The 13504-nt window shown below is 36.6% G+C and overlaps 1 protein-coding gene across 1 annotated transcript in view; it reads right to left on the reverse strand.

Moving 5' to 3' along the window:
* The window catches only part of Agbl4 (AGBL carboxypeptidase 4), a 1043215-nt gene that overhangs the window by 798484 nt on the left and 231227 nt on the right, over nt 1-13504 (reverse strand). The window lies entirely within an intron of this gene.

Here is a 13504-nt window from a genome sequence, read left to right on the forward strand (position 1 = left end):
CAAAATCACAGGAAGAACCCTGTTGGTACAGCCCCCAAGAAGTTGGATAACATAGCACGAATTACCAAAAACCTCTCCGTCCTAACTCTCAATATTAATGGACTTAGCTCTCCAATTAAGCGAAACAGATTACCTAGTTAAATCAAAAAGCAAGATCCTTCTATCTGCCGCCTTCAAGAGTCACATCCTGCCCACAAAAAAAAAAAAAATATTCTGAGAGTGAAAGGCTGGAATAAAATCTACAAAGCAAATGGCCTCCATAAACAGGCTAATTAAAATTAGCAAGAAAAGATAAAGATCATTACATATTAAGGGATCTCTCCTTCAGGAGTATATTACAATTCTAAGTATCTATTCACCAAATAATGGGGCACCCAAATTTATCCCAGAAACACTACTTTTCCTCAAATCTCACATAAATCCAAAGACATTAATTGTTGGGCATTTTAACACATCACTATCACAACTGGATAGATCAACCCGGCAAAACCTCAACAGAGAAACCTCAGATCTAAACAATGGTATAGATCAACTAGACTTAACACACATCTACTGAATATTTCACCCAGCAATGTCAGAATACACATTCGTCTCAGCAGCACATGGAACATTCTCAAAAATAGACCACATTTTACGTCACAAACCAAATTTGTCCAAATTCAGGAATACTGAAATTATGCCCTGAATTCTCTCAGACAACAAAGGTATAAAATGAGAATTCAACACCGAAAGCCAACAAAGAAAATCCTGTAACAAATAGAGGCCAAACAGCACACTGTTGAACCACCAATGGGTCGTGGAAGAGAGTAGAAAGGAAATCAAAATGAACAAAAATGAACACACAAATTACCAGCTCCTCTGGCACAGAGCAAAGGCAGTACTCACAGGCAAGTTTATAGCTCTGAGTTCCTACATCAACAAACTGCAGAGATGTAAAACCAACAATTTAAGCAGGTACCTGAAGCTCCTTGAATCCAGTTGATGGAAACAAATAATTAAAATTAAATCAGCATTAAATAAATTAGAGTCCAAAAACACCCCAAAAAAATCAAATAAAGAGTTGGTTCTACCAAAAATGGAACAAGATTGACAGATCCTTATCAGAAAAAGAAGAGAACAAGCCCAAATAAACAAACTCAGAGATGAGAATGGAAATATCACCACAGAAACAACCAAGACTCAGAACATTAAAGGGAATATTTCTCAAACCATTATGTTAATAATTTTGAGAACCTGGAAGAAATGGACGAATTTCTAGCAAATATTGACATGCCCAAACAAATCACGATGATTTAAACCAACTTAACAGACCCATATCAAGCATCAAAATAGAAACAGCAATAAGAGACCTCCCACCCACGAAAAGCCCAGGACCAGGTGGATTTACAGTGGAAATTCTACAAGGCCTTCAAAGCAGAATTCACACCAATACTTCTCCAACACTTAAAAGAAACTGAAAGTGAAAGTTCACTACCAAACACTTTCTATGAAGCCATCATAACCTTCATTCCAAAACCAGGCAGGTATTCATCAAAGAAAGAGAACTACAGACCCATTTCTTTGCTGAACATTGAAATAAACTTCTCAAAAAATGTTTAGTCAATTGACTTCAACAACTCATCAAAAAAAAATCAAACACCATGATCAAACAGCATTCATTTCAGGGATGCAAAGCTGGTTCAATATATGCAAATCAATTAATATAATTCATCACATCAACAAGAGCAAGGATAAGAACCAGATGATTATCTCAATAGATGCAGAAAAAGCATTCAACAAGATCCAACACCCCTTTATGATAAAAGCTCTGGAAAAACTAGGAATCCATGGGAAATTCCTCAATATAATAAGGGCTGTGTATGACAACCCTACAGCCAGCATTATACTTAATGGCAAAAAACTAAAGCCATTTCCTATAAATTCAGAAACAAGACAAGGATGGCCACACTCTCCCCTTCTCTTCAATTTAGTATTAGAATGCCTAGCTACAGCAATAAGACAAGATGCAAACATTAAGGGGATCCAAATAGGGAAAGATGAAGTAAAACACTCCCTCTTTGCAGATGACATGATCATGTATTCAAAGAACCCCATGGACTCCACTTCCAAGTTACTCAAGCTGATATAAAACTTTGGCAAATTAGCAGGGTATAAAATCAACCATCAAAAATCAATGGCTTTTCTGTATGCCTGTAATGAGAAGAGCATGGTGGAAGTCAGAAAGCAACTCCTTTTGTAATAGCCTCCCCAAAATAAAATACCTAGGAATTAACTAACTAAAGAAGTGAAGGACCTCTATTGTGAAAACTTAAAAAACCTGAAAAAGGAAATTAAAGCAGAACTAAGGAAGTGGAAGAATCTCCCATGTTCTTGGATTAGGAGGATTAACATCAAAAAAATGGCAATACTGCCAAATGCTATCTACAAATTCAATGCAATACCTATCAATAGCCCAACCTCATTTTTCAATGAAATAGAAGAAGCAATCCAAAAATTCATATGGAACAATGAAAGTCCCTGAAGAGCAGAAATGATCGTGGAGGAAAAGCAATACAAAATTTCAAACTCTACTACAAAGCCATGGTAATCAAAACATCTTGGAACTGGCACAAGAACAGACCTGAAGACCTAGAAAAGAACCTATGGAGCTAGAGCCACCTAATTGTCGATAAGGGAGCTAAAACAAACAAACAAACAAACAAAAAAACGGATTGAAAGAAAGTCACCTCTTCAGTAAATGGTGCTACCAAAACTGGTTAAACACATGTAGCAAACTAAAGCTAGATCCTTATATATCACTGAACCAGAATCAACTCTAAATGGATTGAAGACCTTGAAGTCAAATCAGACACCTTGAAAACCTTACAGGACAGAACAGGAGAAACTCTAGGGCTCCTTGGCACAGCCTGAAATTGTCTTAATAAAGACCCAGAAACACAAGAAATCAAAGAAAGTTTGGACAAATGGGATTGCATGAAATTTCAGAGCTTCTGCATGGCAAAGGACATAGCTAGCAAGATCAATAGAAAACCAATGGATTGGGAGAAGATCTTCACTAGCTATACAACAGACAAGGACCTCATTTCTAAAATATACTGAGAACTCAAAAAATTAAATCCCCCACAAAAAAATCCTCAAAGAAACAACTGCCTGGTTAATAAGTGGGCTAGAGACTTTTCTGAAGAGGAAATATGAATGGCCAATAGACACATGAAGAAATGCTCAACTTCTCTAGCCATGAAAGAAATGCAAATCAAAACAACATTGAGAATCCACCTCACCCCAGTTAGAATGGCTATAATCAAGAAATCTAATAACAACAGATGCAGGAGGGGATGTGGCCAAAAGTAAACCCTACTGCATTGTGCATTGTTGGTGCTAGTGTAAACTTGTTCAACCACTTTGGAAAGCAGTATAGAAGTTCCTTAGAAGACTCCACATAGGGCTGGGAAGGTGGCTCAGTGGTAGAGCACTTGCCTTGCATGCATGAGGCCCTGGGTTCGATTCCCCAGTACCACATAAGCAAAAAGAAAAAAAGCCGGAAGTGGTGCTGTGGCTCAAGTGGTAAAGTGCTAGCCTTGAGCTAAAGAGCTGAGGGACAGCACCCAGGCCCAGAGTTCAGACCCCACGACCAGACCCCCCCCCCAAAAAAAAAGACTCCACATAGACCTCCCCTATGACCCAGCAATCCCACATTTGGGCATTTACCTAAATGATCACAAACAAGGCCTACTAAAGCTACCAGCATAACTATGTTTATCGCAGCATTATTCACCATAGCTAAGATATGGAACCAACCCAGATGTCCCTCAGTAGATGAATGGGTTAAGAAAATGTTATATATATATGCAATGGAATTCTATGCTTCCTCCATCAGAAAGAATGACATTGCCCCATTTGTTAGGAACTGGATATACTTGGAAAAAATTATATTAACTGAAAACATAGGTCCCATGGTTTTCCTTATTTGCAATAACTAGTATATTTCTAAGACAAGCAGAAAAGTTCAAAAGCTATGTACATATGACCATATAAGATGATGCTAAGTGAAATGAACCCTAAAATAGGAACACAAGAGGTTTTCATTTTCTTGCTGTTCTTTTAAATATACTTATAATGTGCTATGTGATTTTTTTTGTTTCTTTTGTATGTTCTTCCCATATGGTATAACCTCTGTTTTCACTGCATTTGATTTTGGTGCCCTGCATCTTGTATATACATTTTTCTAATTTGGGAAGGGGAGGTGAAATAACAAAATGCTGAAATAAGAATACAGGTTGATCTAAAATATACCTGGAACTCAAAAAATTAAATCCCCCAACAACAAATCCTCAAAGAAACAACTGCCCAATAAATAAGTGGGTAAAGACTTAAAGAAAAACTTCTCTGAAGAGGGAAGAAAGATGGCCAATCGATACATGGAGAAATGCTCAATCTCTCTAGCCCTAAAGAAATACAAATCAAAACAACATTGAGAGTCTACCTCACCCCAGTTAGAATGGCTGTAATCAAGAAATCTAATGACAACAGATGCTGGAGGGGATGTGGACAGAAGGGAACCTTACTGCATTGTTGGTGGGAGTGTAAACTTGTTCAACCACTTTGGAAAATAGTATGGAGGTTCCTCAAAAGACTCCACATAGAGCTCCCCTATGACCCAGCAATCCCACTTTTGGGCATTTACCCAAATGATCACAAACAAGGCCACACTAAAGCTACCAGCACGACTATGTTTATTGCAGCATTATTTATCATAGCTAAGCTATGGAACCAACCCAGATGCCCCTCAGTAGAGGAATGGATCAAGAAAATGTGGTATATATACACAATGGAATTCAATGCCTCCATCAGAAAGAATGACATTGCCCCATTTGTTAGGAAATGGAAAAACTTGGAAAAAATTATATTAAGTGAAGTAAGCCAGGCCCAAAGAAAGATAGGTCCCATGGTTTCCCTTATTTGCAATAACTGGTACATGTGTAGGACAAGCAGAAAAGGCCAAAAGCTATGTACATATGACCATATAAGATGATGTTAAGTGAAATGAACCCCAAGATAGGGACATAAATAACTTTTTTCTTTCTTGCTATTGTTTCTAACGTATTTATAATGTACCATGTGATTTTTTTGTTGCTTTGTATGCCCCTCCGCCATGGTAAAACTCTTGTTTTCACTGTATTTGATGTAGGTTCCCTGCATCCTGTATATATACTTCTCTAATTCAGGGAGGGAAAAAAATGCTTAAATAAGGACACAGGTTGACCCATTGTAACAATGAGATGTACAAATCACTATGTTGAAAACGAACTTTACAACTTTGGTGGGGGCAAGGCTGGGAGGGTTGTTGGGGAGGTGGGAGGGAAAGGATGGTAGGAGGAAAACAAAGGAAGAGGTCACAATGCCCAATAGGAAATGTACTCATTACACGTTGCTCATGTGACTGTAACCCTTCTGTACAGCATTTTTTCAATAAAAACTATACAAAAAAAGAATACATGTTGACCCATTGTAACAATGAGATATACAAGACACTATGTTGAAAATGAACTTTACAACTTCGGGGTAGCGGGGAGGGAAGAGCTTGGGAGGTGAACAAAGAAGGGATAGTAGGGGAAAAACAAAGGAATGGGTAACAATGCTCAATAGGAAATGAACTCATTACCTTACGCATGAAACTGTAATCCCTCTGTACAGTAACTTTACAATAAAAAAATATTTTAAAATGTTCATCTTGCTATGGCAATCCGGTGTCTTTGTACTTCCATGTGAATTTTATGGCTGTTTAACATATTTCTGTGAAGAATGGTACTGAACCATGTCAACAATAATAAAACTCATAAACATAGAAGGCCTTTCTATCTTCTATATGTATCTTCAATTTCTTCCTTCATTGTTTTATAATTTACATTGTATAAGTTGTTTACCTCCTTTATTAGACTTATTTCTGATTTGAATTTGTTGTACTTCATTTTGAGTCTTATCTGTGTTTAATATACTTAGATTATATTCATTCTCCATCACCCTCTCTTATTCCTCTCTCAGTCTACTTCCCTAAATAATTCTCAATTTAGTTTTATGTCTTTTACAGAAATAATTAATTCAAAACAAAATTGTGATCATCAAGCAGGTTAAAAAGAGAATTTAAATAGAGTTATATAAAAGGGTTACATGCACTCCTGTTAGAAAGTGAGTGGTCAAGCTGGGTACCAGTGGCTCCTGCCTGTAATCCTAGCTACTCAGGAGGCTGAAATCTGAGGATCATGGTTCAAAGCCAGCCTGGACAGAAAAGTCCATGAGACTCTGATCTACAATAAACCACTCGAAAACCAGAAGTGGCGCTGTGGCTTAAGAAGTAGAGTGCTTACCTTGAGCTGAAGAGTGCAGGGACAGTGCCCAGGCCCTGAGTTCAAGCCACATGATACATAGAGGCACTTGATCAAAAAGGACCACCTTCTCAGACAGAGGACCACCACCCCGGGATCAGGTAAATATGCAAATGCAGTTTGCAGAGGAGTGTTCCAGACAAAGGAGGGCCTTGCAAAGGTTTATGAAGCTAAATTGCCCCTGCAAGAGTCTCCACCTAATCTAGCAAGATCTGACCTATTTTGTACAAAGGTCCCACTTCAGTCTTCCAGAAACCAGAACCAGAGGATCAAACCAAGAAGCTGAAACTACTGCTGATGAGAGCAGGGGATGGAAAAGTTATTTAAAACGAAGAATCAGAAAAACCTTTATACATCGAAACAATGATAAGAGTATGTGTTTAAATATCACAGTACTTGGGTATGGTACTACACAACTCTAATTCCCTCACTCTTGAGTGTATGAGGCCATTCTGTGCTAACTAGCTCAGCCTGATCTACACAGCATTACTCTGGTTCAAAATTATGGCAGAATTGTTTACCATGTCTAAGATATGGAATCAACCCAGATGACCCTTAGTGGATGAATACATCAAGAAAATGTGGCAGGGGCTGGGAAGTTGGCTCAGTGGTAGAGCGCTCACCTTGCATGCTTAAGACCCTGGGTTCGATTCCTCAGCACCACATAAGCAGAAAAAAAAAAGCCGGAAGTGGCGCTGTGGCTCAGGTGGTAGAGCACTAGCCTTGAGCAGAAAAGCAGAGGGACAGCGCCCAGGCCCAGAGTTCAGTCCCCCTGACCGGACCCCAAAAAAAAAAAAATGTGGCATATATGCACAATGGAATTCTATGTTTCCATCAGAGAGAATGGCATTGCCCTATTTGTAAGGAAATGGAAAGACTTGGAAAAAAAATTGTACTAAGTGAAGTAAGTCAGACCCAAACAAGCATAAACTTCATGGTTTCCCTCATTTGCAAGAATTAGAATGTACTTATATAGCTAAAAGTAAACCCAATTGATAGTAAAAAACAAAAAAACACTTTTAGACATGATTAGTTAAACAGCACTGTAAACTTTCACATAATGAGACCAAAGGAGGATATTCTTAGGAGACAATCATAAAAGCTCAATGGCTACATACATATGACCATATAAAATGGTGCTTATTGAAATGGCATTAAGAGTGTTTCTTTTTAATTGTACTGTTTGTGATTCTTTTTTCCCCCCTTTGGTTTATTCCTTTTTGTTACGGTATTTGATTTCTGTACCCTTTGTCTTGTATACGTTTATCTGACTTAGGGAGGGGAAGTGAAGCACAGAAACAGTGGGACAAACAACTCAGCAGTGATATTCACTAAACAGTATGTTGGAAATGAACTACACAACTTGGGTGGAGGGGAGACTGGAGGGGAAAAGCTGGGAGAGAATGAGGCAGTGGGTGACACTTCAAAAGGAAAACGTACTCATTAACTGACATGTGACTGCAACTCCTCTTTATATCACTTTTACAAATGAAAATGATAAAAAAAAATATATAGTATGAACTCAGTTTTATGTATCATTATCAATATCTTAACCAGGAGGGATATTTATTAAAAACAAATAATTATTTGTAATTGAATAAACTAAGGAGGTTTTTTGCTATTGTATTTCTGAGGTCATAAGTTGGAGGTCATAAATTGGTAGTATCACAGACTAAGGCCATTTGGGCAAAAAAACACAAGGCCACATCTAAAAAATAACTGAAAAACAAAAATCAGACAAGGCATGGCTTAAGTGGAAGAGTGCCTGTCTAACAAGCATGAAGTCCTGAATTCAAACTTCAGTACAACCACTAGTAAGAATAAGAAAAAACTTAAAAGATAAATTGATGATCTGCATGACAAGATTCCTTGGAACCCCATATTTACACACAACTTTGGCAAATAGTTCTGATTTTTCTGATCTTTCTTGCTGTGGTAAGATTTCCAGTGGATTTCAACAACAAAAAATTAGCCAAGGCAATAAGTGCCCTGAAGAGAACAAACTGACCTGCAAGATGAGGCGGGTTCTGAGAAATGAAGGATAGGGAGTAAGAACAATAAACAAAATAAAATAATTTGGGTTTCCAGAGCAGCAAACGCAAAAGTACAACAGCAGAAGCACATTTAGACTGGAGAAACAGCAAGTAAACAGCCACTTGGAGTGAGAATTTATGTGGGTTCAGGAAAGTGGTATCTAGTATTACAAAATAAAACACTAAAAGCAAATTTCTCATGATTTTGAATTTGAACTTTGCTCGAACTTTATTATGAGCAATAAGCAAGAGCGTAAGAAATCTGAAAGTAAAAGTAAATGAAAAACTAGGTTAACTTAAAATATTATAGAAAGAAAAATATGATCTTTTTGAATATTGTCTAAGTAATTTGTATGCCATTAAAAGTCTTCCCTTTGGAGGCTACAATTTACTTTCTCCAGATTAATCTCCTTTTACTTTCTCCAAAAAATTCTACCTGTAATATATTAATCCAACCTTAAACATATCTTTTCATTCTTCCATAAATTTGCATATTATTCCATCTGGATTGTACTTTTTTACTTCTCTAACAGGCAAAACCTATTTATTCTTCAAAGCCCAACTCAAATGCCAACTTCTCTGTGAGATACTGTCCTTGATCTCTCCAGGCAAAAGTAATAACTTCTGTCCTTATGTCTCCGACAATCTGTCTACTTAACAGTATAGCACCTGGAAATTTTTATGGTTATTGTGGATATGTTGATTCTGCTACTTAGACCAGCAACTTCTAAGCATGCCAGAGTAACATCTCTAAATCCCAGAGCCTAAGCACAAGATCTAGCATGGAGTAGATTTACTCCATGTTTCTAAAATGCATGAGTTTAGGAAAATGATTAATATAACAATAAAGAGAAGCTGAGTTATAGGAAAAAGTATATTTGAAAAAGAATATGAAGGAATCAGAAACTCATCTTTCCTTTAAGGAAGCTTACCAAATGAAACTAAAGATCTATATTATAATAGAACTATAATCATTACAACTTGTTTTCCTTAATTTCTTTCTAATTCTATGTACCCAGAGTGGGCAGCATTTTTAATGTACAGTGATATTTAAGTGTCATTTTAATCATTCAACTAAATTTCTTTTAATTAACTAATGCCTTTTAAGTTCCTAGTCTTGTATAACATTAAACTAAATCCAATCTTCATAAATCAGCTAAGATCTTTGTGTAATGAAGCAATTGGCTTCATTTTTCTTATTAGAGCAATGTAATGCTACTAAAAGGAGCCCAAGTTTATGGTACAATACTGTATCAAGATACAGAAAAAATAGTGGAGAAGAAATTAACAAAAAATGATTTCTCTTTGTTGTATAACTCCTGTTTTCACTGTATTTGATGTTGGTATAATTCAGGGAGGGGAAGGGAAAAAACAAATTGTTTAAATAGGGATGCATGTGGACCCATTGCAACAATGAGATGTACAAGAAAAAAAGTGATTTCACCTGTCTAAAGTTTGGTTTGCAGCATAAAAAAGACAAATGTTGATTAAGATGCAGTTTCTTTTCAATAAAATGAGAATTGAATTATATATGTGTGTGTACAGACACACATATGGTAGAGTTCACTTGAAAATTTTATGGGGCAATGAATATTGAATATCTGGCAGTGTACTTGGATCACAATGGACCTTCAATTATATAGAGTCATGGTCCTTAGGAAACCCAGCTCAAGAATTCTAGGAGCTAGAATTATCCAATTCTGAAAGGATTGAGTCTTTGATAGGTGCCAGGTAACTACCTAATTTGCATATGGCTATGACTTCCTGCCAAGGGTTATTGGCTGACAATAGGAAGAGAGAAAGTGAATAATGGGCATGACTTTGTACCAAAATCCAGACACAGAGTTTCATGGGTCTTTGTTTATGCTTATCCCATGACATATTCTAATACCCCACCTCCAAGTTTAGCTCTGATCTATTACTATCAGAGAGCTCTTTCTTCTTTCTAATTTTTAATTAACTATCCTCAAGGTAAGTATTTAGTCAAATTAAATTAGCATACATAGAACTGCTACTATATTCAAGTTATATCTTATGCTACATTTTACCTTAGACAATGAGAATTATTTTCAAATTTTCTGAAGCATCAGAAGACATAACTATTCCTTGAAAGCATAGTGAGTGTCGAGACTGAGATGAATTTTTATTTTTGTGCATACACTATCTTATTTAATTCCCATAAAAATGTATGAATCAGGTATAATTAACCTACTTAATAGTTGAAGGAAAGGAACCTTGAGTTTTAAGAAATAGAGTGGTAGTGAAGAATCCACTCAAGAAACGTTTTTGTTTTAGTTGCTAAATTCAGCATCAGAGCATGCATAGAGAATGGTTACTATGGTTCTGTAGCCTCTGAGAGTTTCTCCCTCTGTTGACTAACAAATCTCATTGAAGTCATCAAGACAGTGTTCTCATAGGCCACTTTGTTAACATGAAAAAAACCCTTCTATACAATGTAATGTAATTTTCAATGCAAACTTCTGAGACTGGTGACAATGTCCCACTTTCCAGATATCAAACTAAATGCTCAAAAATATCATGGACTTTGCCCAAATTGGTACAATTAGGCAAAGGATCCTTCTCAGCATAACATAACTTCTAGCAAAAAAGTCATCAATAATTGTTTATTGAATGAATGAGTGAGTATCTTAATCCAAGAAAAGTGCTGTTTCCATTAAGGCAGTACCTCCATTAATTTACTTTTGAGTATATTGCTCCCTACTAACCAGTATTATGAAAATAAGAGTTCTATACATTAACAGGAAGATCAGCTGAGTTATGCTGAATTGCTTGTTCATCTATCATACATCCAAGCTTTTGCCTCACCAGTGTCTTCACTTCTAAATGGCAGTGTTCCTGCCATTTAGAACTCCTCAATTATCTCTACCTTTTCCTCTCCACATCTTCCTAGGTTTTATGCATTTTGTTCTTTTCTTATTCATCCTTAAAGTCTTTAGAAATCATTTAAGATCCCTAATCCAGAAGCCCCTTTCTTTGTGCTCCTGTAGACCCTGATCCTTATCTCAGTGTGATATAGTAGTGACTCATCTCACATTTTGGTATTATGTTTCTTTCATCCCTATATCACTAACAGTTAACTGTGTCTCTAGTTAGTATACATGAATATATTTTATTGATCCATTAATACTTGCTTGGAACAAATTAAATACCTCCTTACTAGAATTCTCTACACAAAAGCCTTTGTCCTTTGTTACTAATTCTAAGGGGAGTAAAGAGCAAATATCTGAATTAAAATTTGTTGAGCCAGGTGCCAGTGGCTCATGCCTGTAATCCTAGCTATTCAGGAGGCTGAGATTAGAGGATCGCAGTTCAAAGCCAGCCTGGGCAGGAAAGTCTGTGAAACTCTTTTCTCCTAGAAAACCGGAAGTGGTGCTGTAGCTCAAGTGGTAGAGCCCTAGCCTTGATCTGAAGAGCTGAGGGATAGCGCTCAGGCCCAGAGTTCAAGCCCCATAACCAAGAACAATAACAAAAAATAGTTGTTGAATGTGGCGCCATGTTGCTAAACAGTTCCTTAGCATCACAACAGATGTACATGATGAGAAAAATAGCTCAAAACAACAGATCATAAAACATTAATCCCTACAACAAGAACTTTATAAATTTCAGTTCTGCCAAAGTTTCTCTCTCTTATTCTCTCCCTCTCTCCCTCTCTTTGACAGAGAGAGAGACAGAGAGACAGAGACAGAGAGACAGAGAATATGAATGTGAACATGCTAGCATAGGGCCTTATGCTGCCATGAAGCTTTTTTTCTTATGGCTGGTGTTCTACCACCTGAGCCATACTTCCACATCAGGCTTTTGCAGGTTAAATGATAATAGAGTTTTATGCTGACTTCTCTGCCTAGGCTAGCTCAGAACCACAATTCGCAAATCTCAGCATCTTCAGTAGTCAGGATTTCAAGCATAAGACACTACCTATACCTGGCTTCTTCTGTTTGTTCTTCTATTTTTCTTTCTTTTCTTCTTCCACTTATTTTTCTTGTCCTGCCTCTCCCTTCTTCTTTCATTATCAAAAGCAATGCAAGAGTAAATTCCTGAGGATCTGAAATTTCTCAGGACAAAAATAAAATAGAATGGATTTTGCCAAATTATTAATCTGCTCATTAGTTTCCCATTGGGAAACAATAATTTTCCCATCAAAACATAAATAGCTGACCCTTGTTCTACATATCCTACCGTCGCCGGGCTCCATGATCTTCTCTCACACATCATATACTTTAGTCAAGCTAAATTGGTATTTTTCCATCATGCATATAAAACTCATTCTTCCCTCACAATCTCTTTTAAGCACATAATGTCTTGTACTCCTTATCTGAGCCATGAAAATCTTCCTTTCTCAAGACCATACTTTCCCTAATTTATATGGCACCAGGTTTACATTGCATCTCACTATTCTCAGACTTCTTTGACAGCCTCTGTACTCTTATTTGTGGATGCTGAAATTTTCACATAGAGCTCAACAAGGTTAAGGAATAGATCCATCTTATAGATATATAAGGACATATCATAGCATTCAGAGGATGTTTATAATCCATCAGTGAATCAACAGATCAATGATTACTGAGGAAGACACCATTCAAGGTCTAGGATGGGTGTAGAATGTTTTACAGCCTACACCTCAGTCATAATCTTCTGTCATCCACATTCTGGAGGTAGTTCTTCAAAGATACTATTGAATTCATAGACTATAAGATTCTTCCAATCTTCAATAAATACCTATTTACTCATACAGACATTCCTATTCATTTCCAAATATGTGCATATATATTCTTTGAGTTCAAAATTGAACAAGCACTCACTGAGCTACATGTGTCATATAGTATACTAGATACTAGGGATAAATCAATGAAGAAAATATAATTTATCTTCTAATGGAGTTTTTAGATTGTATTACTAACTTATTAGTCAAACAATTGATATTCTCTCAGAACACTGAGACATATAAATTTATCAGCTTTATCAAGACATAATAAGTTTGAAAGGTCAGGTTATGATATAAAGCTGTTATTTAAGTATATTGAACTGTAGTTGAGCTATGTTAGAAATATGGGTTAATTTGAGATATCT

The sequence above is a fragment of the Dipodomys spectabilis genome, unplaced genomic scaffold (genome assembly GCF_019054845.1).
Source record: "Dipodomys spectabilis isolate Male_0828 unplaced genomic scaffold, ASM1905484v1 ptg000002l, whole genome shotgun sequence".
Classification (NCBI taxonomy): domain Eukaryota; kingdom Metazoa; phylum Chordata; class Mammalia; order Rodentia; family Heteromyidae; genus Dipodomys; species Dipodomys spectabilis.